This window comes from Felis catus, chromosome D1 (genome assembly GCF_018350175.1).
Source record: "Felis catus isolate Fca126 chromosome D1, F.catus_Fca126_mat1.0, whole genome shotgun sequence".
NCBI lineage: Eukaryota > Metazoa > Chordata > Mammalia > Carnivora > Felidae > Felis > Felis catus.
The window spans coordinates 98290783-98316870 of NC_058377.1; the positions used below are offsets into that span (position 1 = coordinate 98290783).

The 26088-nt window shown below is 43.1% G+C and overlaps 1 long non-coding RNA gene across 5 annotated transcripts in view; it reads right to left on the bottom strand.

Moving 5' to 3' along the window:
- The window catches only part of LOC109492130, a 79231-nt gene that overhangs the window by 36659 nt on the left and 16484 nt on the right, over positions 1-26088 (bottom strand). For all 5 annotated transcript variants that reach the window (XR_006586588.1, XR_006586591.1, XR_006586587.1 and 2 more), the window contains exon 2: positions 18030-18154. This is a non-coding gene — a long non-coding RNA (uncharacterized LOC109492130). The remainder of the gene's footprint in view (positions 1-18029; positions 18155-26088) is intronic.

A 26088-nucleotide genomic window follows, 5' to 3' on the forward strand; every position in this document is an offset into this window, starting at 1 on the left:
CTTACAGATGAGGAAATTAAGGCCTAGAGAAGTTAAGAAACTCGCCAGAGACCCTCCCCTCCCCTCCCACACACACACTTCAGCTGGCCAGTCGGGACAAGGCAGTGTGGTTCAAGGTTGCAGGGTCGATACTCATATGTTAAAAAAAAATTTTTTTAAGGTAATAGTGATATATGCTAATGGTAACTTTTAGAAAATACAACAAAGAAAAAGTAAGTATCACCTATAATCTCACTGTTCTGAGATAACCATGAGTATCATTTTGGTGGATAATTTTTTCATCTTTTTCCTACACATACGTGCATACACATGTTTTACAAAAATAAGATTATATTATATGTGCTTTTAACCCACCCTTCACTCTCTAATGTAATAATTTGTTGTCAACATCCTTCTGCTTGAAGTGTTTCCCACAATGGTGATTTGTTACTCTCTTGGGTCATGTATCAATTTGAAAATCCATAGAATCTTCCCCTTCCACCAGAACATGCCTGCATACACATACACATGCATGATTTGGCATTTAATTACAGAGATTCCCTGAACCATGGACCCTGAGAGCCCCATCATTTCAAATGCCCAAATAATATTCCATCATGGAAGGATGCCCTGTAAGTTACTGAGCCAACCCAAGGCAGTCCCCTATGGTTGGACATTTAGGTTATTTCCAATTTTCCACTATTATAAACAATGTTGCAATGACTACTCCAATACATAAATCTTTGAGTATGGCCCTATCTATTTCCTTGGGATCAATTCCAAGAGCACAATAATTTTTAGGGCTTTTGATAGTATTTCCAAATTGCCCTCCATTAAGGTTGTATCTATTTACGCTCCCGCCAGCAGAGTCGAAGAGGGCCATTTCCCCACATTACTGCTCACATCCGGTCTTATAAAACACTATATTTTGTACCTTTTTAACCCTGCCTCACAACTTCTCTTTTTCTTTTTGCTGTCTTGGAGGCAGTGATTTCTGACTCAAGGAACTGGAAACAGCAGCCTTTGGGGAAGACTCCAGGTTGAGAATTGCTGTCTTTCCCTGTTACAATAAAGCCCCAAAGGCTGTGGTTTCCTAGATTCTGCAGAAGACACTCCTTTGCAAATCTCTTTGCCCTTGTCTTTGGTAGGAAAAGTGTCACTAGGCGAGAAGAAACGAACAGGCTAACCTTTTTAAAAAAAATCTTTTTAAAAATGATTTTTAAACATTTCTATTATGAAATGTTTGTCCCCAAAGGAACCAGGAGGATTCCTTTTAGTAGATCTTAAAATTCATAGATAAGTAATTCTGTAGTGTGACTGCTCCTTCTCTCCCACTTTAGACAGCCAAATCTGTCCTGATGTATAAAATTTGCTGGGGGAAAAAAAAAATGAAGTTTGGCCCATGAGGCTGGTTATAAGGAGAAATCTTTTTGCATATAGTAGGCACTCAATAAATGTTTGTTGAATTGCACTGGAAGACTTGGACACGCACCCTGGAGTAATAGGGGATTTCGTGTACGTGCTTAACTGCTAAAGCTTTCATTAACTGTGGCAGTGTTAAATACAGTCGATACTAATGAGGGGGAGTGGTGACCCGAATAACACCAAAACAGAGGGAAATCCCAGATCAACTCTATTTAGACTTGAAATACAGTCCATGATTTTTTTTTTTTCCTGTAACAGATGTACCTTTCCAATTCTGGTTGGCTTAGGCGAATATTACAATGAGCTTATCTCCCTGAGCCCACAGAGAGAGACTGTGCAAGGCAGCCATCGGGCTAGATTTAACAGTCCGCAAAGAAATCTCAATATGGACATATTAGGTGATATAAAAGAATCGTTATTAATTGTGTTAACTGTGATATTATTTTAGTTATAGAGGGATATGTTCTTCCTTTTCTAAAGGTGCACACTGGAGTTCATAAATAAATAAACAAACAAACAAATCAATAAATAAAAGTCACCATGGACAGTCTGCAAAAGGGATAACAAAGATTTGGCCATATTACAGAAATAACTACAGTTTCCTGGAAGTTGTTTGTGCAAACCAGTTTAGATATATTAACGCAAATCCTTACAAGAAACCTCTGCAGGGAAGGTAATGTTTCCGCCCTGATTCTGCATCAGGAAACGCTCCCCCCATCACTGGATACTGTAATGATGAAACCGACAGTCAAAGCATCCTGCCCTCCTGCCCAGAGGGTGGTGTGGGACCCAGGTCTCTCCTGCAGCCCTCACCCTGCACAGAGGAATTCTCAACCCAGTGATGAAAAGCCCTGAACACCACTCTGAAGAGTTCATCCCTCAGCCCTTCCTGAGGCCAGAGGCTGGGGCTTTTCTGCCCATTCTGTGACCTTCCCCCGCTCAAGGCAGCCACAGTTGGTTTCCATTGCATGCAACCAAAGAATGCTGGCCGGCAGAGAAATGTTATCTGATTCACCCCAGACTGCCCAGCTCAGTAAATGGCCAAGCGAGAATTTTGAACCCAAGGCTAATGTCACAGCCCCAGGCCACTTCTCAAAGGATGTGCACAAAGGGTTAAGTTCATGTGCCTTCCAAGTCCTGACTTTCCCCTTCTCCGCCATCTGCCTCTTCCCTATAAAATTCTTGCATACCTACTCCATGCCCTGTCTACCTGCAGGGCTGGAACAATACATCACTGGACTGATGTAACTACCCCTCCACATTGGGCACCCGGCGTTAATTCAGTGAGTGCTTTAATCCGAAGTCCCCTGAACTAGCAAGCTATCGCTGCTACTCATCCCACCTCTTTACAACGTTTTAAAACAACACTGCAGCGGAGGCAAGAACAGGTCGTCTGGTCCAACCTCCTGCCTCAAAGAAATCCTGCCCTAAGATCAAATAAAATTCAGTCACCTGACAGGAGTCACTTTTGCCCCCACCATTACGAGACGTCTACTGGTTACTGTCAGCCTTAGGAAGCACCCTGTGCTATTCTAATACAGGATGCACACATCCTAAAAGGACAGACTGGAGCACAGAGCGTCAGAGCCTCGGGGGTAGTGGGGAGCCCACAGGCTCTGCAGTCACAGAGACACCTCTCATAACTGGTGTATGAGCTTCCTTCCTAGATGGTTTCCTCATCTATAAAATGGGGATAATAATAGTACCAACCTCACAAGCTCTTGAGATGCTTGTATCAGATGAAAAAGTTAAACTACCTCATACACTGTAGGAGCCAACAATGCCAGTGCTTCCCTTCCTAAAGAATTTAGGACAGTTGATTGCTTATTCCTATTTTTAAAGATCTCCAAGGAAGGAGAAACCATAGCATCCCTTGGTAGCTAGTGCCAGTGTTTCACAACCCACTTAGATGATGTGTGAATATAGCACAGAGGCCCACATCCAAGGAGCCTGGCAGAGGCTGGGAGGCATGCCAAGCAGCTTGCTGGACCGCTACCCAATCCTATCCCTTCCCCCGCCATTGCCTCCTAAATATATATATTAGCTTAGCCATCCTTCACGGGCCAACCTCCTTTTGGAAACCCTGTCTGATAATCTCCTGGTTTGAAATGTTTTCGGTCTTCTAACCACTATAACACCTGTTGGCTGTAACATGCTCCAGCCATTTATGAAGAACAGGCTGGTACTGTAACTAATTGTGTAGTTGGTTAATTCAATAAATATATATCAAATGCCCACCTGAATTGCCAGACAACATCCTAGGCACTGAGCATACAGCAATGAATAAAAGAGATGAGGTCCCTGCCTTCATGAAATTCACATTCTAGCAAGAAGGAAGTTGATAGAAATTAAGTATAGAGTATGTCAGTTGATCAAAAGCGCACTGGAGGAAATTAGAACAGGGTTGAGGGTGGGTGACCATTCTTTGTAAAAAGGAATGGCAGGCCCACCTCACACTAACTCCCTCTCATTCCCTGTGCCCCCAGGCAGGCTTCCCCAGTTCGCCACATTCCTTCGAGCCCCAGGACCTTTGCACACTCCTCTTGTCTGGAATGCTTGATCCTCCCTACCTCACCTGGTTAACTCTTTTTGATGAGGTTATATTTGAGCAGAGACTGGAAGGAAGGTAGGACACTACATACATGTGCTTGGTTTCTCTAGGAATATATGCTCCTGGAGGGTAAGAGAAGGCAGTGGGGAGTAGTGGTTAGAAATGCTAACTCCTGGGGCACCTGGGTGGCTCAGTCAGTTAAGCGTCCAACTTTGGCTCAGGTCATGATCTCGCCGTCCATGAATTCGGCCCCCACATCGGAGCCTTTTTGTGTGCTTTTTATAAAACAAACAAACACACTTAAGAAAGACATTAAATGAGATAGTGTAGATAAAAATGCCTACTATCTCACAATCATTTTAAAATTAGTTTTCTTGGGGTGCCAGGGTGGCTCAGTCGGTTAAGCTTCTGACTTCGCCTCAGGTCATGATCTCATGGACTGTGGGTTCGGGTCAGGCTCTGTGCTGACAGCTCAGAGCCTGGAGCATGTTTCAGATTCTGTGTCTCCCTCTCTCTCTGCCCCTCCCCCGCTCACGCTCTGTCTCTGTCTCTGAAAAATGAATCAACCTTAAAAAAAAAAAAAAAAAAAAAAAAAAGAAATGCTAACTCCTGGGGTGCCTGGGTGGCTCAGTCGGTTGAGCTTCCAACTTCAGCTCGGGTCATGATCTCACAGTTCGTGGGTTCGAGCCCCACATCAGGCCCTGTGCTGACAGCTCAGAGCCTGGAAACTGCTTCGGATTCTGTGTCTCCCTCTCTCTCCCTGCCCTTCACCAATCGTACTGTCTCTCTGTTTCTCAAAAATAAACATTAAAAAAATTCTTTTTAAAAGAAAAAGAGGGGCGCCTGGGTGGCGCAGTCGGTTAAGCGTCCGACTTCAGCCAGGTCACGATCTCGCGGTCCGTGAGTTCGAGCCCCGCGTCAGTCTCTGGGCTGATGGCTCGGAGCCTGGAGCCTGTTTCCGATTCTGTGTCTCCCTCTCTCTCTGCCCCTCCCCCGTTCATGCTCTGTCTCTCTCTGTCCCAAAAATAAATAAATGTTGAAAAAAATAAATAAATAAAAGAAAAAGAAATAAATGCTAACCCTTGAGTTAGATCAACGGGTTCAAACCCCTGTTCACTCACCCCAGTTGTGTGACAAATTCCTAACTTCCCCAAGTCTCAGTCTCCTGGGAAATGGAGACAGAACAGTATTTATCTCACAGGAATATTGTAAAGATTCAATAAAGTCATGAATGTACAGTGCTGGGCATCAAAGATGGATGTGCCTTGAAGGTAATGAAACTTCAGGGGTTTACCCACCCCCCCCCATACACACACACACTTGCATGAGCCCCTTGCAACGCCCTTAGAGGGGCCTGGTAATGAGTTTACATGATCATGTGTTTTTGTAAAATATGTTAACAACAATTGGTTAAGACTACTGTCTCTTTCCACTTTGACTTCCCTTCTGTCATACTTCTCACGTCAGATGGCATTGGAAAGGACACGGGCCTCTTGCATTCATGATTCAGATGGTGAACCCAACCATCTTCCCCAAGAGGTGAGGAGACTGGCCTTCCCAGGATGTGGTCAGGTTCACCATCTGAGGATCGTTCCAGAGTGTGGAGAGCTGTGGGCAGGTGCTGATGGAGCCCACATACCACTGCCCCACACCTGGAGAAGGAGGCTTTGGGGAACAAGACAGCACACCCCCATGGAACCCCCAACTCTAAAGCCTCATGCTGAGACCTCAGGACCCTCGGGGGACTTCCTGAGTCTTCATCCAGAGCCAGCCTCAGGGTCTGGCAGTTCTTAAACTGAAAAGCTCTTGAAATCTACACCCAGCATGGGAATAAGCTGGTTTCCCCTCCTAAGGGCTGAAAACAGCTCATGACCATCTTCCAAAGGAAAACCTTCTCCCTACTTGAAAGCAGTTATAAAATCACATCTCGGCCTTTTATTTCCCAGCCAAGTGATGCCAGTTACTAATAGCAGAAGGAAAGAACGTGACTCATTCACGTTCTAGTTCTGATGGCTGATTGCCATAAATTCCCTGGTCCCTAGGGCTCACCGCGCCTCTCTTTTGTGACCATTCTCCACAGTCATCACCCAGAAAGTCACCCTTTCCTCTTGGTTTCCTCCAGGAGACTTCTAGAAAGACATCTTAAGGCCCATCATTCCATTTGTAAGATCACACTGAGTCCCTTTGCCCATCTCCCAAACAGACTCAGGGGAAGACTTGATTTTAGCATCTTCCCGTGTATTTGTGTGTATACAGGCACATTTATTTCTAGAATCAGAGAATCTCTGTCTACCCTCATCTGCCTCTGTTCCTACCCACCATCCTCTCCCGCCTTCCCTGGAGTTTGTTTCCCATTCATAAACTCAGCAGGTGCACCATCACTCAAAATACACAACAGTAACAGCAGCATATGTTAGCTGGGTTATCTCCCTGAAGGGACATTGTGCTCATGACCCCCTGAGCCCCCAGCTCCCAAAAGGTCAAGGCCTCAGCATTCTCTCCACTCTCCTGCCCACCCCCCCCCCCAAAATCAGAACAGGACCTCCAAACTCACAGGAGCGACTGCCCTTTTACTGAGGGGAGGAGGGAGAAGAACTTTGGTTGACTTTTAAATCATTGTCCTAATATATTGAATTTATAGCCCAACAATGTTAGGACACATATCACTTTAAAAGTGTGACTATGTCTTGGTGACGATGCAAGGCTGCTTACAATAATAACTTCCCCCTAACTTTCTGGAACAGTCTCAATATCTGGGCATTTTTTTAACGGAGACAGTTTGTTAAGTGTGTAATTAAATGTGATTGGAATGTATAGCTTTTATATACTTAAAAAAAAAAAATAAGGAGGGGTGGGGGTGGAATGTCCTTTCTCAGACCATGGGCCCTGATTTGGGATTCAGAAAACCTGATCCCTGTAACAGTAGAACACTACATCCTCAGGTTCAGCAGCTTTGCTGGTGGATTCAAGAGGCTGAGGCTCGGGTGGAGAGTGTGAAAATACTTTGAAAAGACCTTTCACTATCCAGATGCAAGCATTTATCATCATCATCATATCATCATTATTAGCAATAATAAGTGCATCAGGGGGAGCTTTTCAAATGCAAATCTAATCACATTGTGCCTTTCATCCAAGGCCTCCCACTGCTGTTAGGACAGAAGCCAGAGCATACCCCAGGCCTCCAGGCCCTTCATGGCATTTTTGTAGGAAGAATGGCAGGGCCTGGCTCTTGCCCACCTCATACCGGCTCCCTCTCATTCCCTGTGCCCCATGCAGGCCTTCTCTCAGCTTGAATTTGCTGCACTCCTCCAGCCCCAGGACCTTTGCACACTCCTGATGTCTGGAATATTTGTCCCTCCGTAGCTCACTTGGTTAGCCCTCTCTTTTTGTCTCAATATCATACATCCTCAAGGAAGCTTTCTCTACCTTTCCTGACTGGGTAAATCCTTCCCTTCTACATCCTCACAGAATCATGTTCAGCCATCCATCTATTTATTAATTCATAGTTATTGAGTGTCTACTATGTGCCAGACAGTATTCTGGAGGTGAGGAATATAATGGTGAACAAAGAAGTCCCAAGGGAGCTTCCACTCTAACAGAAGAAGAGGCAATAAGCAAACAAACACATACACACCTACTAGAACATCAGGCAGTGATAAGTGCTGTGAGGAAGAGAAGGCTGGGTAAGGATTAGTGTGGTGGCAGGAGCAGAGGTAATCACTTCAGATAAGGGCAGTGGAGAAGATGACACTTTCTGAACAGATGACACTTAAAATGAGGCTTCAGTGAAATGAGGGAACAAACCATGACGAGGTGAATGGAAAGACGAGTTCAGACAAAAGGAACAGCAAGGACAAAAGTCCTGGGGCAGCAATGAACTTAGTAAGTCCAAAGAACAGCAGAAAGCCAATGTGGCTAGAATTGAGAGAGCAAATTGGGAAGGTACTACATGAGGTTGGAGGACATTTAGACAAGTCTTTTGGGGAATTTTGCTACAACAAGGAGCAGGGAAACACATGAGCATTCTGGAGGGTGTTTCTGTTTGGGTTTTTACTCTGTTTTAAGATGGGAAGCATTGCAATATAGTTGTGCGCTAAAAGGAATGTTCCAGTAGGAAGGATGACATTGGTGATTCACAAGAGAGAGATCACTGCAACCAGTCCTCCAATAAATGAGGAAGAATGGGGTCCAGGGTCCAGGTGGAGAGCTTGGCGCTCCACATGCACGGGGACAATTTGTAATCTGCGACAGGAGAGGGCACAGCACATACATATTGATGCTGGAGGCTGGTCAGTTTAGTGGTGGATAATGAGCATTCTGATGGCCTCTGTTTTCTCAGTGAATAGGAAGATGAGATCATCAGCTGAGAACTAGGCAGGAGAAGGGCACTGAGGCTGGAGAAAAGAGGAGAAGGTACAAATAGCCATCTTGGAGGGTGGCAGACTGACTGGGGACGGTAGTAGGATCGCTGGGCAGTGCTGAGGCAGTCCACTTGTTTGAGGACTTCAATGTAAAACAAGACCTGTCTGTGCAGTTGCTACTGTTTTCTCCAGCCATGTTCCTGTGACCAGGGGCAAGTACCAAAGAGGTGCTCCACAGGGTTTAACCAGGGTTGGGGTTTGGGTAGGTGGACACAGGGAGCATGGGCGTTATGGAACAATCACAATACTAGGCCATAGAGTCAGGTTGGGTGAGGAGGAAAGGAGGACCTATGTGGTGAAGGACAGGAAAATATGGTAGAGGGCCAGGGGATTGAAGACCTCAATAGGTGGGAGAACCGTTGGAACGGTAGTCCTAGGATCACTGAGCTGGGAAGATCCATGGTGATGATCGGAATGGGATGGTTGGAATGGAAAGTTTAGAGGTTCTGTACTTGTGGCAAGGTCTGTGTGTGACTATGGCTGAGGTGCGGAGGAGGAGAGGATGATGGTATTGAAGCATCAAGAAACAAGAGGCAGGGTAACAGATGGTCATCTACATGGGTCACCACAGACAATGGCAAGAGTGGAGGTACAGAGAAAGTCAGTGAGCCCGGTGGTCAAATTACCAATGAACACATGAGCAGGAGGTCGGTAGAGAGCACAAGAGATGGTCTGATGACAGGTGCTTGCATTTTTTGTGTTTATATGATTCTTTTATTAATGTTGATTTACGCACTACCCTGTACACACCACTAAGGGTAGGGACCACGTCTGCTTGCGTTCACCACATTATCACATTGAGCTCCTAGCTCAATGCCTAGCACAGAACAGGTACTTAATAAAAACTTGTTGAACAAATGAATGAATGAACAAATACTAGTCTCTGGAATTGATGGGGAGAGGGTGAGAGGCATTGATCCAATAATTTGCTCCTTTCTCTTCCCATTAAAGTCCTCAGCCTAGTGCTTATTTTCAGAAATTTCAGTCAATGGTCACTCAACTGACATTCATGAAATACCTGTTAAGTGCCAGGTGCCGTGCTGCATGCTTCAAAGAGAATTAAGACATGGGTGCAGCTCTCAGAAATCTCAAAGTATATCCAGGTGAATTCATGAATAAATCACGTTAATACAAGGTGAATAGAGCAATGATAGAGAGAGGTATGAGCAAAATGCTCCAGGGACACAGAAGCTGACTGCCTTGGGGGGAGAAGGGAAGGCTGTGGGTACAGATAATATCTGGAGAATGAAGATGGCCAGCTACCAACACAAGTGGATGTTAGGTGAAGGACCAGCCTGTCCACAGGTATCAAGGATGAGAAAAGCTTAGCAAACAGAAGTCTGATGAAGACTAGCAGATAAGCTAAAATGTCATCCGGCCCTGATATTTAAGGTCAGCTGGTTGCAACCAGCATGCTAACTAATTCAGTGGAGAAAGAATAGTATTTTTTTTAATTTTTAAAAATGTACTTATTGGGGCGCCTGGGTGGCTCAGTTGGTTGAGCGTCCAACTTCGGCTCAGGTCATGATCTCGTGGTCGGTGAGTTCGGGCCCCACGTCGGGCTCTGTGCTGACAGCTCAGAGCCTGGAGCCTGTTTTGGATTCTGTGTCTCCCTCTCTCTGACCCTTCCCCGTTCATGCTCTGTCTCTCTCTGTCTCAAAAATAAATAAACGTTAAAACAAATTTTAAAAAAAAATGTACTTATTTGTTTTTGAGAGAGTGAGTGAGAGCACGCATAAGCATGTGCACGCAAGAGCAAGGGAGGGGCCGAGAGAGAGGGAGAGAGAGAATCCCAAGCAGGCTCTGCAGGGCTCGATCTCCCGAGAAAGAATAGTCTTTTTAACAAATGGTGCAGGGACAACTGGACATCCACATGGAAATGAATGAAGTTAGACTCTCACCTCACACCACATACGAAAAGGAAATTCAACATGGATCAAAGACCTGAATGCAAGCATTAAAACGAAAACTCTTAGAAGAAAACCCAGGTGCAGGGCGCCTGGGTGTCTCAGTCAGTTAAGTGTCTCAGTCAGTTAAGTGTCTGACTCTTGGTTTTGGCTCAGGTCTTGATCTTGTGTTTAGGGGCATTGAGCCCCGTGGTGGGCTCTGAGCTGACAGCATGGAGCCTGCTTGGGATTCTCTTTCTCTCTGCCCATCCCTTGCTCTCTCTCTGCCCCCCCCCCCACCTCAAAATAAATAAATAAATTAAAAAAAAAAAAGAAGAAGAAAACCTAGATGCACATCTTCATCATCTTGGATCAGGCAATGGTTTGTTTATTAGCTGTGACACCAAAAGCACAAAAGAAAAGATAGATAAATTGAACTTCAAGTTTAAACTTTTGTGTTTTGGGGCACCTGGGTGGCTCAGCCGGGTAAGCATCCGACTTCGGCTTAGGTCATGATGTCGCAGTTTGTGAGTTTGAGCCCTGCTTCGGGCTCTATGCTGACGGGCCTGGAGCCTGCTTCAGATTCTATGTCTCCCTCTCTCTCAGTCCCCCCACTCACGCTCTCTCTCTCAAAAATAAATAAACATTAAAAAAAACTTTTAAACTTTTGTGTTTTAAAGGAGACCATCAGACTAAAAAGACAACCCACAGAATGGGAGAAAATATTTGCAAATTATATATCTGATAAGAGACTGGAATATACAAAGATCAGTTACAACTCAACAGTGAAAAGACAAACAACCTTACATTTTAAAATGGGCAAAAGACTTAAATAGATATTTCCCCCAAAGAAATGACCAATTAAGTACACGAAAAATTTCATATCACTACTCATTACGGAAATACAAATCAAAACCACAATGAGATGCCACTTTATGCCCACTAAAATGGCTACAATAACAAAGACAGACATTACCAAGTGTCGGTGGGGATGTGGAGAAATTGAAACCCTCATACAGTGCTGGTAGGAATGTAAAATAGGGTAGCTGCTTTGAAAACAGTCCCTCAAAAAGTTAAACAGACCTACCACATGACCCATCAATTCCACTCCTATATATATACCCAAGAGAACTGAAAACATAATCACACAAATACCTGTACATGAATGTTCACAGAAGCAAGAATTACAATAGCCAAAAAGTGAGAACAAGTAAAATGCCCATCAATTGATAAATGAATAAACAAAATGTGGTATGTCCATACAATGGAATGTTATTTGGCAATTAAGAGGAATGAAATATTGATAAGGGCTGAAACACAGATGAACTCCGAAGCATTATGCTAAATGAAAGAACCAGATGCAAAAGACCACATCCTGTATGCTTCTATTTGTACGAAATGTCCAGAATAGGCAAATTAATAGAAACCCAAAGTAGATTAATGATGGGAAAAGGGGGGAATGGGGAGTGACTGCTAATTGGTACAGGCTTTCTGTTGGGGTTGATAAAAATGTTCTGGAATTAGGTCGTACAACTTAGTGAATATACTAAAAACCACTGAGGTGTACAAATTAAAAGGTGAATTTTATGGTATGCGAATTATAGCTCAATTTTTTTTAAATGTCATCCAGGGTCCCTGTGGCAATTAGGCCATAGTAAGGTATGTGGGTTAAATCCTGCAGGCAATGGGTGTGTGTGTGTGTGTGTGTGTGTGTGTGTGTGTGTGTGTGTGTCTACTCTTCTTCCACTGTAGTTGGAAAAGCAGGAAGGTGAAATCAACAAAAAATTCCCTACAGTGCTATCACCACGGGGCAATCAGTATGAATGGTTTGCTGTATTTCCTTATATTCTCATTTGTGGTTGTAGTGAGATCATGTTTTATGTACAATTTGATATGCTGCTCTTTTTTTCAGTTACCATAAACTTATTCTAAGCAGTATTTAAAACCAAATTTTCTTACCTAATTATAATAGTTATTTATGGTAGAAACTTTGGAAAATATAGAAAATTATAAAAAAAAAAGAAAATTAAAGTCATCCATAATCCCACCAGTTAGAAATAATCATTACAGACATTTTAGTGTATTTTATTTTGTCTTTGTTCTATGAGTAAATGTCATTTTTAATAGCTGTATAATAGGCCATCCAGTATCATAGATTACTTTTATTGTAATATAGTTAGGCTCTTTCCAGTTTCTCTCCATATAAATAATGATGTAATAAATATCTTTGTTCATGAAGCTTTTTCATAGATGGGGTTATTTCCTCAGCTTCTCAGAAGTAGAATTACTAGTCAAAGACTGAATATGTTTAAGCTTTTATGATGTATCCTTAAATTGCATTCTAAAATGATTCGACAAATTGCATTTCTATTAGCAATAAATGAGATTGCCGGTTTCACAGCATCCTCATCAGCATTGAGGATTATACTTTTTAAAATTCTCCTTTTTAAAAAATTTTTTGATTCTAATAGACATTTCATAAGAAAGACAGCAGCATGCTCAGGTTTGTATTTTAGATAATAGAGCAGTTGGGCACAAAAGAGGTGGGTGAGTGCTGGTGTGGCAGCCAATTAGGGAAATGCTGCATTAGTTGCACTAGCAAAGGAAAGAAATGACACTGTCAGGCAGTGAGGATGGGCTTAAAGACATTTAAGATTAGAAGGACAGTTCTTTTTAATTTTTTTTAAACATTTATTTTTGAGAAAGAGAGAGAGAGAGCATGAGCGGGGGAGGGTCAGAGAGATAGGGAGACACAGAACCTGAAGCAGGCTCCAGGCTCTGAGCTGTCAGCACAGAGCCCAACGTGGGGCTCGAACTCATGGACCGTGAGATCGTGACCTGAGCCGAAGTCGGACGCCCGACCGACTGAGCCACCCAGGCTCCCCAAGACATTTCTAAGAAAGGATAGGTTGGATGTGTGCCAGATCCAAAAGTGGCAGGAAGGAAGGAAGAGGTGTCAAGTTTGACTCCAAAATGTCTACCTTTGGAGGTAGAGTGGAGGGTGATAGCTGTAGCTGAGGCAGGGAAAAAGGGAAGGAGGAGCAGATTTAGAAGGAAAAGGAAGCTTTCTGACTGCAGCATGTTATTTTGGGTGACTTCCAGAGTTACAGGTGGATATCAAGATATCCATTAACAACATGAGTCTGAAGCTCGGAAGAAAGGACAGCCCTGGGGTTAGTAAAAGTTTGGGAACTGTCCGCATGTAAATGGTAATGAATGAGATCAATGAGGGAATGCCAGGGAATACCTACATTTCTAAGACAGAAAGAGGAATGAGTGAAGGAGGAAGGGTTACTTAGGAAGCAGAAGGGGAACCCACAGACGCTGGTGCAAAATGCCAGGGGAGGGAGACGTTCAAGGAGAGAGAATCGTCAACAGTGTCAGATGCGTCCAATCCTACAAGAGTCACAAGTCACAGAGGAAGGCCGAAGAGGGGGCCTGGAGAGTGGGCAGTTGGGGGGTGGAGGTGTCAGGAAGGTGTGAGAGAGGACAGTAGACTCACTGGGAAGTCATTCTCCTTAAGTTTTTCTCTCTCCTTTCATCAGGGCAGGAGCTGGTCAGTGATTCCACTCTTTCCTGCCCACCAGAGTGGATTTGTAGTACAAATGGAAGCTGAGAAAGAGGGTGGGAGACAGGGCTCTGAGTCCTGGCTCTTAATCCCGGACATCTGATCCAGGCTTGACCCGTGATCTCTTTACCCATAACACGAAGGGATTGGTGAGTAAAAGGGTGCCTGAAGCTGGCCTTGGTTCAGTGCAGGTCTGCGATGAAATGAGAAAAATAAAGCCAACATAGTATGTTTTCATGAAGGAAGTTAACTTCATGAAGTGTAAAAGTCTGTCCTTTATTCTGAGATTATGTCTTTCCTACCTTTTATAGTAAGCTATCATTTCTTTTGTGAAATGATGGTAGATGGTAGCTGGGTTTTTCTCCTGCATGTTTCTTTCCCATGTCTTCATTTAGCAAGTAAGAAGTTGGTAACTCTCTGTTGGCCCACCAAATCAGTTTGGTGATGTTACTGACTTATGAATTGGAAAAGTGTAGGAATTAGTGGCCTAGATTATTTATTTACTTATTTACTTATTTACTTATTTTATTTATTTATTTATTTATTTATTTATTTATTTATTTAATTGAGAGCAGGGAGGGGCAGAGAGAGGGAAGGAGAGAGAGAATCCCATGCAGGCTCTGCACGGTCAGCACAGAGCCAAACGTGGGGCTCAAACTCACAAACTGTGAGGTCATGACCTGAGCTAAAATCTAGAGTCAGGCACTTAACCAACTGAGCCAGCCAGGTACCCCCTAGATATTTTTTAAGGCTCTCATCTATAAAACCCTGAAATCTTAGCCCTCTGGAGATAGTCCTAAGAAGGAAAATATAATGGTACAATGTAGGGTGGAGCTAGCTACCACTAATGTAACCCCACCTTCCAGTAAAAGGGCTTTGAGTCTGGGTCTTGGCCCTGAGATGCTGTGTTTCTGGTTCCTCTTTATCCTGCAGTCTTCGTGTGCTCTGCAAGTCTGGTAACCCAGAGCCCCAGCCATAGTTACTGCTACTCCTTCCCCAGCAGCCAGGTTCTCCTGGTGTTTTATCCCAGCTCAGAGCCAGGCTCCTGCACAAAGATGTTCAGTAAGTAGTTGTTGAATAAGTGAAAAAATGAGTTCCTATTTTATCTATGAAGAAATTATTACCTTTTTTCTTTTTTTTAACATTTATTTATTTTTTGATAGAGAGAGAGTATGAGCAGGGGAGGGGCAGAGAGAGAGGGAGACACAGAATCCGAAGCAGACTGCAGGCTCTGAACTGACAGCACAGAGTCCGACACGGGGCTCAAACTCACGGACCCTGAGATCATGACCTGAGCTGAAGTTGGATGCTTAACCGACTGAGCCACCCAGGCGCCCCATATGTCTTTTTTTCTTTAAGGAGGCTCCATGCCCAGCATGGGGCTTGAACTCATGACCCACATAACTATGAGAGTCATGTGCTCTCATAGATTAATGGAACAGAATAGAGAATACAGAAATGGGCCCACAAACGTATGGCCAGCTAATCTTTGACAAAGCAAGAAAGAATACCCAATGGAAAAAACAGTCTCTTCAAATGGTGCTGGGAAAACTGGACAGCAACATGCAGAAGAATGAACCTGGATCACTTTCTTACACCATACACAAAAATAAACTCAAAATGTATGAAAGACCTAAATATAAGACAGGAAACAATCAAAATCCTAGAGGAGAAAACAGGCAACAACCTCTTTGACCTCAGCTGTAGCAACTTCTTACTTGACATGTCCCCAGAGGCACAAAAGCAAAACTGAACTATTGGGACCTCACCAAGATAAAAAGCTTCTGCACAGCAAAGGAAACAATCAACAAAACTAAAAGGCAACTGATGGAATGGGAGAAGATATTTGCAAATGACATATCAGATAATGGGTTAGTATCCAAAATCTATAAAGAACATATCAAATTCAACACCCAAAAAACAAATAATCCAGTAAAGAAATGGGCAAAAGGCATGAACAGACACTTCTCCAAAGAAGACATCCAGATGGCTAACAGACACATGAAAAAATGCTCAACATCACTCATCATCAGGGAAATACAAATCAAAACCACAATGAGATACCACCTCACACCTGTCAGGATGCTAAAATTAACAACTCTGGCAACAACAGATGTTGGCAAGGATGCAGAGAAAGGGGAACCCTTTTTGCACTGCTGGTGGGAATGCAAGCTGGTGCAGCCACTCTGGAAAACAGTATGGAGTTTCCTCAAAAAATTAAAAATAGAACTACCTTATGACCCAGAAATTGCACTACTAGGTATTTACTCAAAGGATACAGGAGTGCTGATTCAAAGGGGCACATGCACCCCAATGTTTATAGCAGCACTATCGACAATAGTCCAAGTATGGAAAGAGCCCATATGCCCCTCAAGTGATGAATGGATAAAAAAGATGAGGTATATATACACAGTGGAATATTACTCAGCAGTCAAAAAGAATGAAATCTTGCCATTTGCAACAATGTGGATGGAACTAGAGTGTATTATGCTAAGTGAAATAAGTCAATCAGAGAAAGACAAATATCATATGATTTCACTCATATGTGGAATTTAAGATGCAAAACAGATAAACATAGGGAAGGGAAGCAAAGATAATATAAAAAACAGAGAGAGAGACAAACCATAAGAGACTCTTAAATATAAAGAATAAACTGAGGGTTGCTGTTGGGGTGTTGGGTGGGGGGATGGGCTAAGAGGGAGTGATGGGCATTAAGGAAGACACTTGTTGGAATGAGCACTGGATGTTATATATAAATGATGAATCAATAAATTCTATTCCTGAAATCACTATTACACTGTATGTTAACTAACTTGGATTGAAATTTTAAAAAAAGAGAGAGAGCGAGCGAGTCATGTGCTCTACTGATTGAGCCAGCCAGCAGCCCCTATCCATGAAGAAGCTAACTTATCCCCTTCTTTAATCTCCCCAAAGACAGGGATGTGTACCCCCAGTGTCTAACAGCTGTCTTGTGGGTGCACAGGGAATATTTGAGATGAGTTTTTTTCTAACACCAAGTGGCTAACATGCGGCAGAAACTAAATTTGAACCCAAATCTTTTAACCCCAGTCCACTGCTCTCTCTTCCCCACCATTGCCACATGGTAGACATCCATCACCAGCAGGGGTGAGGTCTGTGAGCAAGACGACCTCTCCAGACCTCCTCACATCAAACTCAGGGAGAAGGGTAAGCCTGAGCCAGGTCTTAACCTCAAGTGGAGATTTTATTCTGTTCACACGGGCTGATGAAGGAGGGGTAGACACAAGAGTTGCAAAGCTTCAAAACTTCACTTTTATCTTTCTCAAAGTAACGATTGCTCTTAGTTTAAGGAGTTAAATTTTGCTAAATACACCTTTAATGAAAATCAGCTCCTCTTCACTCCAGAGGCCACCATGATCACTAATTTGCATATTTTTTCTGGTGTTTACCTTCATAACTCTAAAGGACAAACTTAGATGCTATGTCTCCATCTGTCGAGTTCCCAATCAACTACTGGCCAGCCTGATGAAGGAGGAGTTTGCTTTTCTAAAGCAGTACCTGTTCCCCTCTTATGCTCAAGGTGGTTATAATTCCTGCTTACGTTAACACTTAATGTTGACCTTATTATGATTATATCATTTTTCCTCACTTGAGCTAGTGTACCAAGATATGCTTCTCTTCTTGGACAACTTTTTGTTTACCCCAAAGTTAATAATTACCTCTTTTTTTTTTCACTTGCTTAGTATTCTGGATACAAAGCAATTATTTTTCTCAGGCCTTCTAACAGCACTTTGACATTTCCTCAAACCAAGCAATTCAGATCATCTCTACTCATTCCGTTTTTTCTCACAGACCTCCCTAACTGCTTTTTCCTTCCACTGTACTGGTTGTTTCCATTGACCAGCACCTCGAATCCTAGAAGCTTCCTTCGCCACTCTCCTGATTTAGACCCTCTGAATCCCATGTCACCTTCTAGCTTGGTTTATTCCAAGAAAAATAACGCTGCGTTATCTAAAAATGTCTTTACCTCCCTTCAACTTTTCATTGATAATTGAACTGAATACAGAATTACAGGTTGGGATCATTTCCCCTCAGGATTTTGATAGCTTGCTCTATTTTCTTCCAGCTTCTGATGTTTTTATTGAGCATTATGAGGCCATTCTGATTGCTGATCCTTTGTAAAAACAAAAACAAGAACAAAAACAAAACAAGAAACCTACCTTGTGTCTTGAGAAGTTTTTAGGATTTTTTTTCTTCATCTCTAGGGTTCTAAAATTTCACAGCGATATGCCTCAGTGGGGTCTTTTTCTGTCATCGTGCTTGGCACCCAATGGACCCTGTCAAACTAGAAATTCATAACCTTCAGTTCTGGGGAAAATTTTCCTATTACTTATTTTAATAATGTTCTCCCTTCCATTTTTCTGTTCTCCCTGATATTAGGCAGAGTGAAGGGTAGAGAGTAGTGGAAGGTTCTGTCCAGGGGAAGTCTCTCTGATGAAGTGACATTTGAGGAGAAATCTGAATGAGCATTGCCTCCTTTACCTGAAGAAAATTCCTGACATCTTCCTTGTCAGGAAGCTTTGTTCACATGCCTGGTGATCTTTGGCTGAGGATCTACACTGAGAGGGAGGCACTACAGGCTGATGGAGGGCTCTGTGTGTGACTTGGGGCTTGTCAACTGGTGGAGTTCACTGTTAGGTGCTCTGGTGGCACACTAGCTTTTTCACGGGGCAGCTCCTTCCTCTGGGATTGCTTAGTTTTTCCAGAGAAGAATCTTCTAGTCTCCTGCCTGGAGGTGGTGAGAGAGGGAAGAGGTGGGGGTAGGGGGTGGAGCGAAGGGGATGTCACTGTTGATTCACCCATTCTTACCGAATTTAATTCATCACTAAGTTTCACCCTCACTCCTCCTTCTGTGACTCCCTGAAATGCCTGGGCCTTTCTGGGATTCTGTTAGGCAAGCTTTTTGACTTCTTGTGGGCATTTTTCCCTGCAGGGTTTGAGCACCTGCTCCTACCATCCTTTCTCTTGTCCACTGATGTCTCTTTGCCCATTCTCCTTGTCCATTTAAATGGGATTTTAAGAGAACTTGCAAGTAAACATGTATTCAACCCAGTGTGTTTAACCAGAGCATAAGATACCCTGTGAAACAAATTCTTGCAAACTGATAAGGCTAAGAATTCTTCTTCTTCTTCTTCTTCTTTTTTTTTTTTAAGGAAAAGAAAACCCTTGCAGAGTTTCCCTCCTGTAGTGAGAGCACTGTACTTGACAATCATAGAATTTTATGGGTGAAGTGACCTCAGACATTATGTACTCCCGCCACCTCATTTTACAGATGTAGAAAACGAAACCCAGACAGCATAAGTAACTCACCCAAAGTCACAGAGTAGAGAAATCTAAGGAGTCCCTCTATTTTCCACTTGTAATCCTACGCCATTCCCACTACCGCTCAACCTTCCCAGAAAAGCCCCTCAGGCAATAGAAAGATTTTCCTCTTGATGGGGCTTCCAAAGCAAATGCCTTTCTGCTCTCTGGGCCAATCTGACCCTGATCGGTCCCATCTGGAGAAGAACCATGACAATGAACTAGACATTGTTTCTTAGCAAGACCGGGAGTGCTCCTGGCATATTAAACTGAGATCATTTCTTAAAGGACAGAGTCAGGATAACAAATCCACCTTAAAATAAACCTCAAGTCAAATTACCAATTAACACCTAAATGTATTTAAGCAGAAATAAGTTTAATCGTCTAATTAATTTTTCACCAATTAAGTCCATTTTTACATGTTGCATTTTACACTGCCTTGGCAATGAAAGTAATTGGATTCCGTTATAACCACTTTCCACTTCCTGGTTTGCTAAGTAGTTCAATGCTATTGTCTGTCTACAGAAAATATAAATCCCCCCAAACTGGCCACACTGCAACTTCAGGAAGTTCATAAAGTACTCCTTTTGGGAGTAGCTGCAAAGATGACAAGATATGATATCATGGAGTGGAAAAGGTGCCCGTGGTAGCAGCCTCCAACGTGGCCCCTGGGGTTCCCTGCCTCCTGGCGCCCACACTTTTGTGCACTCCCCTGCCCTGGAGTGTAGGCTGGCCTGGTGACTCACTCTTAAGGAGTAGAACGTGGCAGAACTGATGGGATGTTACTACGGAGATGAGGTTATGACATCCAACTTAGTTGTTGCCCCTCCCCACCCTCGCCGCTCCCCCTCCCTTGACCTTTCTTTTTCTTTCCCAGGTCTAACCCTAACTGTGTCCTGAGCAACCCCACAGAAAGGCCCACTTGCCAAGGAGCCAAAGCCTCTGGCCAAAAGACCCTTGAGTGAGCTTGGAGATGGCACCTCCTGCCCTGGAGACTGCAGTCCCTGGCAGGGGCCTGAGAGCAACCTCCTGAGAAACCCCGAGCCAGACCACCGAGCTAAGCCATTCACAGACTCCGACCTCTACCAGCTTTGGGCGATAATACATATTTACTGTTCTAAGCTGCTACATTTGGGGATAATTTATTATACAGCAACAGTGGAGGAGACCTAGGTATGGGTTCTGACTTTCAACTTCTTTGCAAAGCCATCTTGTATGTGTCCCTTCACTTCTCTTGATTATGCCTGTCACCTCTTCTGTAAAATGGGGGTAAAGACCACACCTACCCCACGGAGTTGCCGAGGGGTTCAAGGAAAAGAAAACTAATTTTAATATTATTTTAAGTTTTTTTCAACGTTTATTTATTTTTGAGAGACAGAGAGAAGCAGAGAGTGAGCAGGGGTGGGGCACAGAGAGAGGGAGACACAGATTTTGAAGCAGGCTCCAGGCTCTGAGCTGTCAGCACAGAGCCTAACCCGAACCCACAATCCATGAGATCATGACCTGAGGCGAAGTCAGAAGCTTAACCAACCAGGCCACCCTGGCACCCCAAGGAAACTAATTTTAAAATGATCGTGAGATAGTAGGAATTTTTATCTACACTATCTCATTTAATGTCTTTCTTAAGTGTGTTTGTTTGTTTTATAAACAGCACACAAAAAATAAAATCTTCGGTCTGGTCTATCTCTCTATCTATCAGGTTTAAAGATAGGGAAGAATATTCATAAGTATCATTTAATGTCTTTCAAATGGGAAAAAAAAACACATGTGAAGCATATCCAGTAAATTGGAAAACGATACTCGTATCATTAGAGCCAATTCGTTTTATGATTTATTAAAACACTGTTTAACCAAACATCGAGCTTGGATCAACCTTAAATAAACCATATGCCTTTTAGAACTGATGGGTTTTAATTAGTTTTTTAATTAGCATGTGAGAAGTTTGTAAACCTGTTAGTTTTGCTATCTAAATCAGAAGAATAAACTTTATAAGATTCTCACAAGAGGAGCTCTTCAGGGCCAAGGTTAAGGCCCATGGACCCCCTCAAATGAATATGGCCCAAGCATAACTCTCTTCCACAACCCCCCCAGGCCAGCCCTCATTACTGACCCCAAACTCTTCCTGCTGTCCAACCTGGAAACCGAGTCACCTACCCAGAATCCTCCCCTTCCACTCCTCACCCCACATCGTATCACCAATTCTACTTCAGAAACATTTCTTCCTCTCCACTCCTGTGCTGCCATTTTAGTTCATATTCATCTCTTCCACAGTGAATCATTAATGCAATTAATATTGTAATTCTAATAGTATACATGAAATATATTACATATAACTATAATATCCTAATAAATATTAACAAATCCCACTTATTGACAGTGCACTATGTTTCACAAGTTCAACTCTGAGCTGATGATGAGACTTACAGGCCCCCTGTAAGCGGAGCTAACAGGTTGCTTCATTCAGCTCCGCAACAGCTATGCGAGATGGAAGGTTAAGAATAGGCTGCCTTAGTCTAAATCTCAGCTTTTCCACTTACTCTGTGCCTTTGGACAAGTTACTTAACTTCTCTGTGCTTCAATTTTCTCACCTGGAAAACAAGGATAAATAATAGCACTTACCCCATAAGGATTAAGAATATTTTAAATGCATAGCACAGTGCCTGGCAGTCAAAAAATGTTAGCTATTATTATTTTGGGTCCATATCATGTTTTCTCCAACACCTGTATCTCTCTAGGACAAACTATCCTTTCCAGAGCAGTCTGATTGTTCTTCTAAGGAGCCATTTGACCATGTCAGTCCCTCAGCATGGAACGTCAGGAACATAGGCCTTAGCATGGTCCAGCTGTCTAGCTCACCTCCTTGGCCCTCAGCTTCCACTTTTCCCCACCCCCTTCCCCATGCTCATTCCCCACTTAATGTCTCACCATTCCTAAAACATGCCCCTCTGAACTTAATTTTGTGTCTCCCCGCCAAGATAAATGAGGTACAGTGAAGAGATAGGCTCACTCAAGGGGTGGCAAAGGACAGCACCCAAGATGGCAGCTGGATGCTCCCACCTCTCTTTCAAACTCTGTAAGGATTAGAGACCGAAGAGCACTGGGACTTAAGTCCTTCTATGTGGCAGGGATAGCGCAGGCCTTAAAATAGCTGGGATGTTTGCTACCAAGAAAAGTCACATGAAAAGAAAATGAAGTAGGCCTTTTCCTACCTTCCCTGGGAGCACAGAACTGCCTCGGCTACCATCAGGAAAAAGAGAAGAAAGGAAGAAAGAAAGCTTGGACTTTAACGTGAGCCCACGTCTAAATCCTGGCTCTCCCTCTGGAAACAAACACGTACCCTCACTTTCTTTGGCTGGGAAATAAGAATGATAATGGTTCCTTTGCAAAGTTGATGTGAGGATTCCATGAGAAAACGTATGTAAAAGTACCCAGTACATCATGCGGGCTCTAAATTAAAGGCTACCTTCCCATTTTCTCCTGAACTGTTGTCTGTGCCTATAAAGGTCTCCCTGTTCACCCCACCCTGGTGGGTGCCTGGTGAACTCCTACCCAATCCTCAAGTCCCAGGCTCAATGCCATCCTTCCAGAGAAGTCATCCTCCGTGGTCTTCTCAGGCAGAGTTCATGACTCCCGCCACTGTCTCCCCCTGAACTGGGGACTCCTCCAGAGCACGAATCACTGCTCAAACTCCTTTGGATCCTTAGCCTGGCATCATTCAAAAATAAATGTCTGTGGGGTAGTGTTCCATGATTTCCTTATGAAAATAAAGACTTCTTAGATGCTTTAAAATATTTTCTTTACAGTATTCTTTGTAATAGAGAAAATTTGGAAGCAATATACATGTCTAATAATTAGAGGTTATGTAAATTATGGTTAATCCTCAAAATGTGGTTTGCTGCCATTAAAATCATCTTACAGAAATGTACTGTTGACATTAAAAAAAGTGTTCTCAATATACATTGTGAGGGAAAGAAGCAGGTTTCAAAACAGTACTATGTACAGAATGATCCCATTTTGTGACAAAAATATAAATGTTTATGTATGCATAAAAAAGGTCTGGAAGGACCCAGTGGTTGTCTCTGGGTGGGTGGAATTTGCATGTTTCTTTTCCTTCCTTATGCTTATATGTATTTTGTGATTTTTCTATAATGAGCATAAATTACTTTTGTAGTAAGAAAAAAATTTTTTAACTACCAAAATTGTTTTTCTGATTGTAATGCATTTTCATTGTAGAAAATTTGGAAAGTCTGAAAACTATAAAAAAGAAAAGATAATTACGCATGTTGTTCTACCAAGAGAGTCTATTAACATTCTAGTATATTTCTTTCTAGTGTTTTTTTGTTAATGTACGTATGAATTTTTTAAACTACTTGAGATCAAACTGATCTATAGTTTAATGTCCTGAAATTTTTTATTATTACTATGAATATTTTCAAAAATTATTACAAATTCTAAATACTAGATGTCTGGCAAAGGGCTAGCGAAATCAGCTATCCTAGGAGGGAAACAACTAAAAAGAGGGTTAATGGCCTCCCAAGTACAGCATAAGCATTTTAAAGACTTTCCTAGGCCCTAGAGAGGCCTTACATTGTTTAAAACACTTTAACATATTCCATAAGAACAATTTTAACTACAAAATTTTTGAAGGGGCCTTTCATAACTTTTGCTATTGAATCTGGCTAAACATACTCATTTAATTACAACTGGTGAACAACTCACTTAATTTATAATTGGCTATAATTTCTCAGTAACTATTGTACATACTTGGGAACTCTTGCAAAGTGAGAAAAATCCAACCTGCAAATTGTTTTCAAACATAAAGAAACAGTAAATTTCAACAATCAATGATGTTAACATGCTGTTACATTTAATAGGTTTTTAATTAAACATTTCTTGATTTTACAGTTTCCTTTTCACATTTTGGAGCCAATAACGTTTTTTGGATTTCAAACTTTTTCCTAGGCCCTGAAAAAGTACCTAGGCCTTGAGTTCTGTGTCTCTCCTGCCTCGCTGAGGAAAATGCCCTGGCTGAGTCCCCTCGGCCAGTGGGCAGTCATGACAGACAGATGTTAGAAACCGTCAGCAAGGACAGGAGCCACTGCAAAGACCAGCAGCAGGAAAGGCCAATTTATCCACCAGAGTTGTTTTTTCTGTGCCAACCTCCAGATAGAAAGTAGGAAATTTTGGACAAGGGATTCCTGCACAAATAGATTTTTGCTTCTCAAGTACAGAAAGTAAACTGGGGAAGGAGAAGAGAAGGAGGGTGAGGCAGAAAGGAAGAATGAGGGAGGGAGGGAGGGAGGGAGGGAGGGAGGGAGGGAGGGAGGGAGGGAGGGAGGAAGAAAGGAAGGTTACCATTCATTAGTTGTTCATTATTACTCCATGCTGAGCTAAGTGATTTACGTATTTCATTCAGTACTCATGGCAATCCTATGAGATGGAGACTATTCTCACTCTCATTTTACGGTAAGATTCCTAAGGCTGAGCCTGGCTAACTCATTGCCCCAAGGTCACACAGCTAGAAAGTGCTGGCCCAAGACTGCCCGACCCCAAAGCCTGTGTATTAGCCCCTATACCATATGGCCTCTCCAAACGCACCTGCCCTATCCGGCCCTCCTACTTCCAGAAGAACAGAATTTAAAGCTGGAAAAACCCCATGAGACCAGCTCACCCTTCTTGTCTCTACTTTTGTCATAGCACTGCTCCCAAGGAAAATCTTGCTCCCTGTCGGCATGCTGCTGAGCCAGGCACTCCCGGGGCCCAGGGGCACTGTGCCTGGCCTAGAAAATGTGCTCAGGAGATGTTGGCTGAATTAATAAATTAAATAAATGTCTCATTTTGTTGAGAAGGAAGACCAGAGAAGGAAATCTGAGGGACCACACAGTCCAGGTAAAACCCACTCACAGTGACTCAGCAAGGCAGTGGTGGCCGACTCTGGATGAGAATCCCAACCCGTGCTTTCTGCACTATTTAACTGAAATTTACACAGGACTTTCCTCTTTCTTTTATGCCACGTCCTTCTTACAACAACCATGTGTCATATGTGTCGTATGTGATCAAATCTAAGACCATCCATAGGACACGCTATTATTTTATGTTACAATAAGAGAGAAAAAAATGGAACAACACTGTCAAGCATCTTGAGAGACACCCATCAACCAAAAGATGTATGCCTACCATGTGAAAAATGTGTGATGTTATCCACGTTTTAGAGATGTGGAACGGAGGCTCAGAGGAACAAAGTGGCAAGTCTTGGTCACAAAGCTATTAAGGGCCAGACCTCTGTGATCCAAACCAGTCCAGGGCTCTCTCTACAATTGTCCCTCAAGGCACTATGATTTGATGACTGGGTTTTGGGGAGCGGGAAGGTGGAAAAGCTATTTAAATGAGCATCTTCATTCAACTGGTGACATAGCTCCTTCCCCACTAGATTATAAGCATGACACCTGACAGCTGTTTTCCCAGCACCTAGCACTGTGGCTAGCACAGAGCAAGCCCTCAAAACATATTGGGGCACCAGGGTGGCCCAGTCGGTTAAGCGTCTGACTCTCGACTTCCGCTCAGGTCATGATTTCATGGTTTCGTGGGTTCAAGCCCTGCGTCATGTTCTGTGCACTGACCTCGCCATGCAGAGCCTGCCTAGGTTTCTCTCTCTCTCTCTCTCTCTCTCTCTCTCTCTCTCTCTCTCTCTCTCTTTCTCTGCCCCTCACCTACTCACGCTCTCTCTCAAAATAAATACATAAACTTGAAAATATACATATCTAAGACATGGAAAGGGTTCACACTATGAGGCACACCAGAAGTGCAGAAAACATGGGCCTAAGTTAGAAGTCCACTACCTTGGGGCAGTCCTATGCTGCTGATATCCCAGGCAAGGGGAAAGGCAAGCGCAGAATGGCGGTGGGGTGGGGCAGGAGC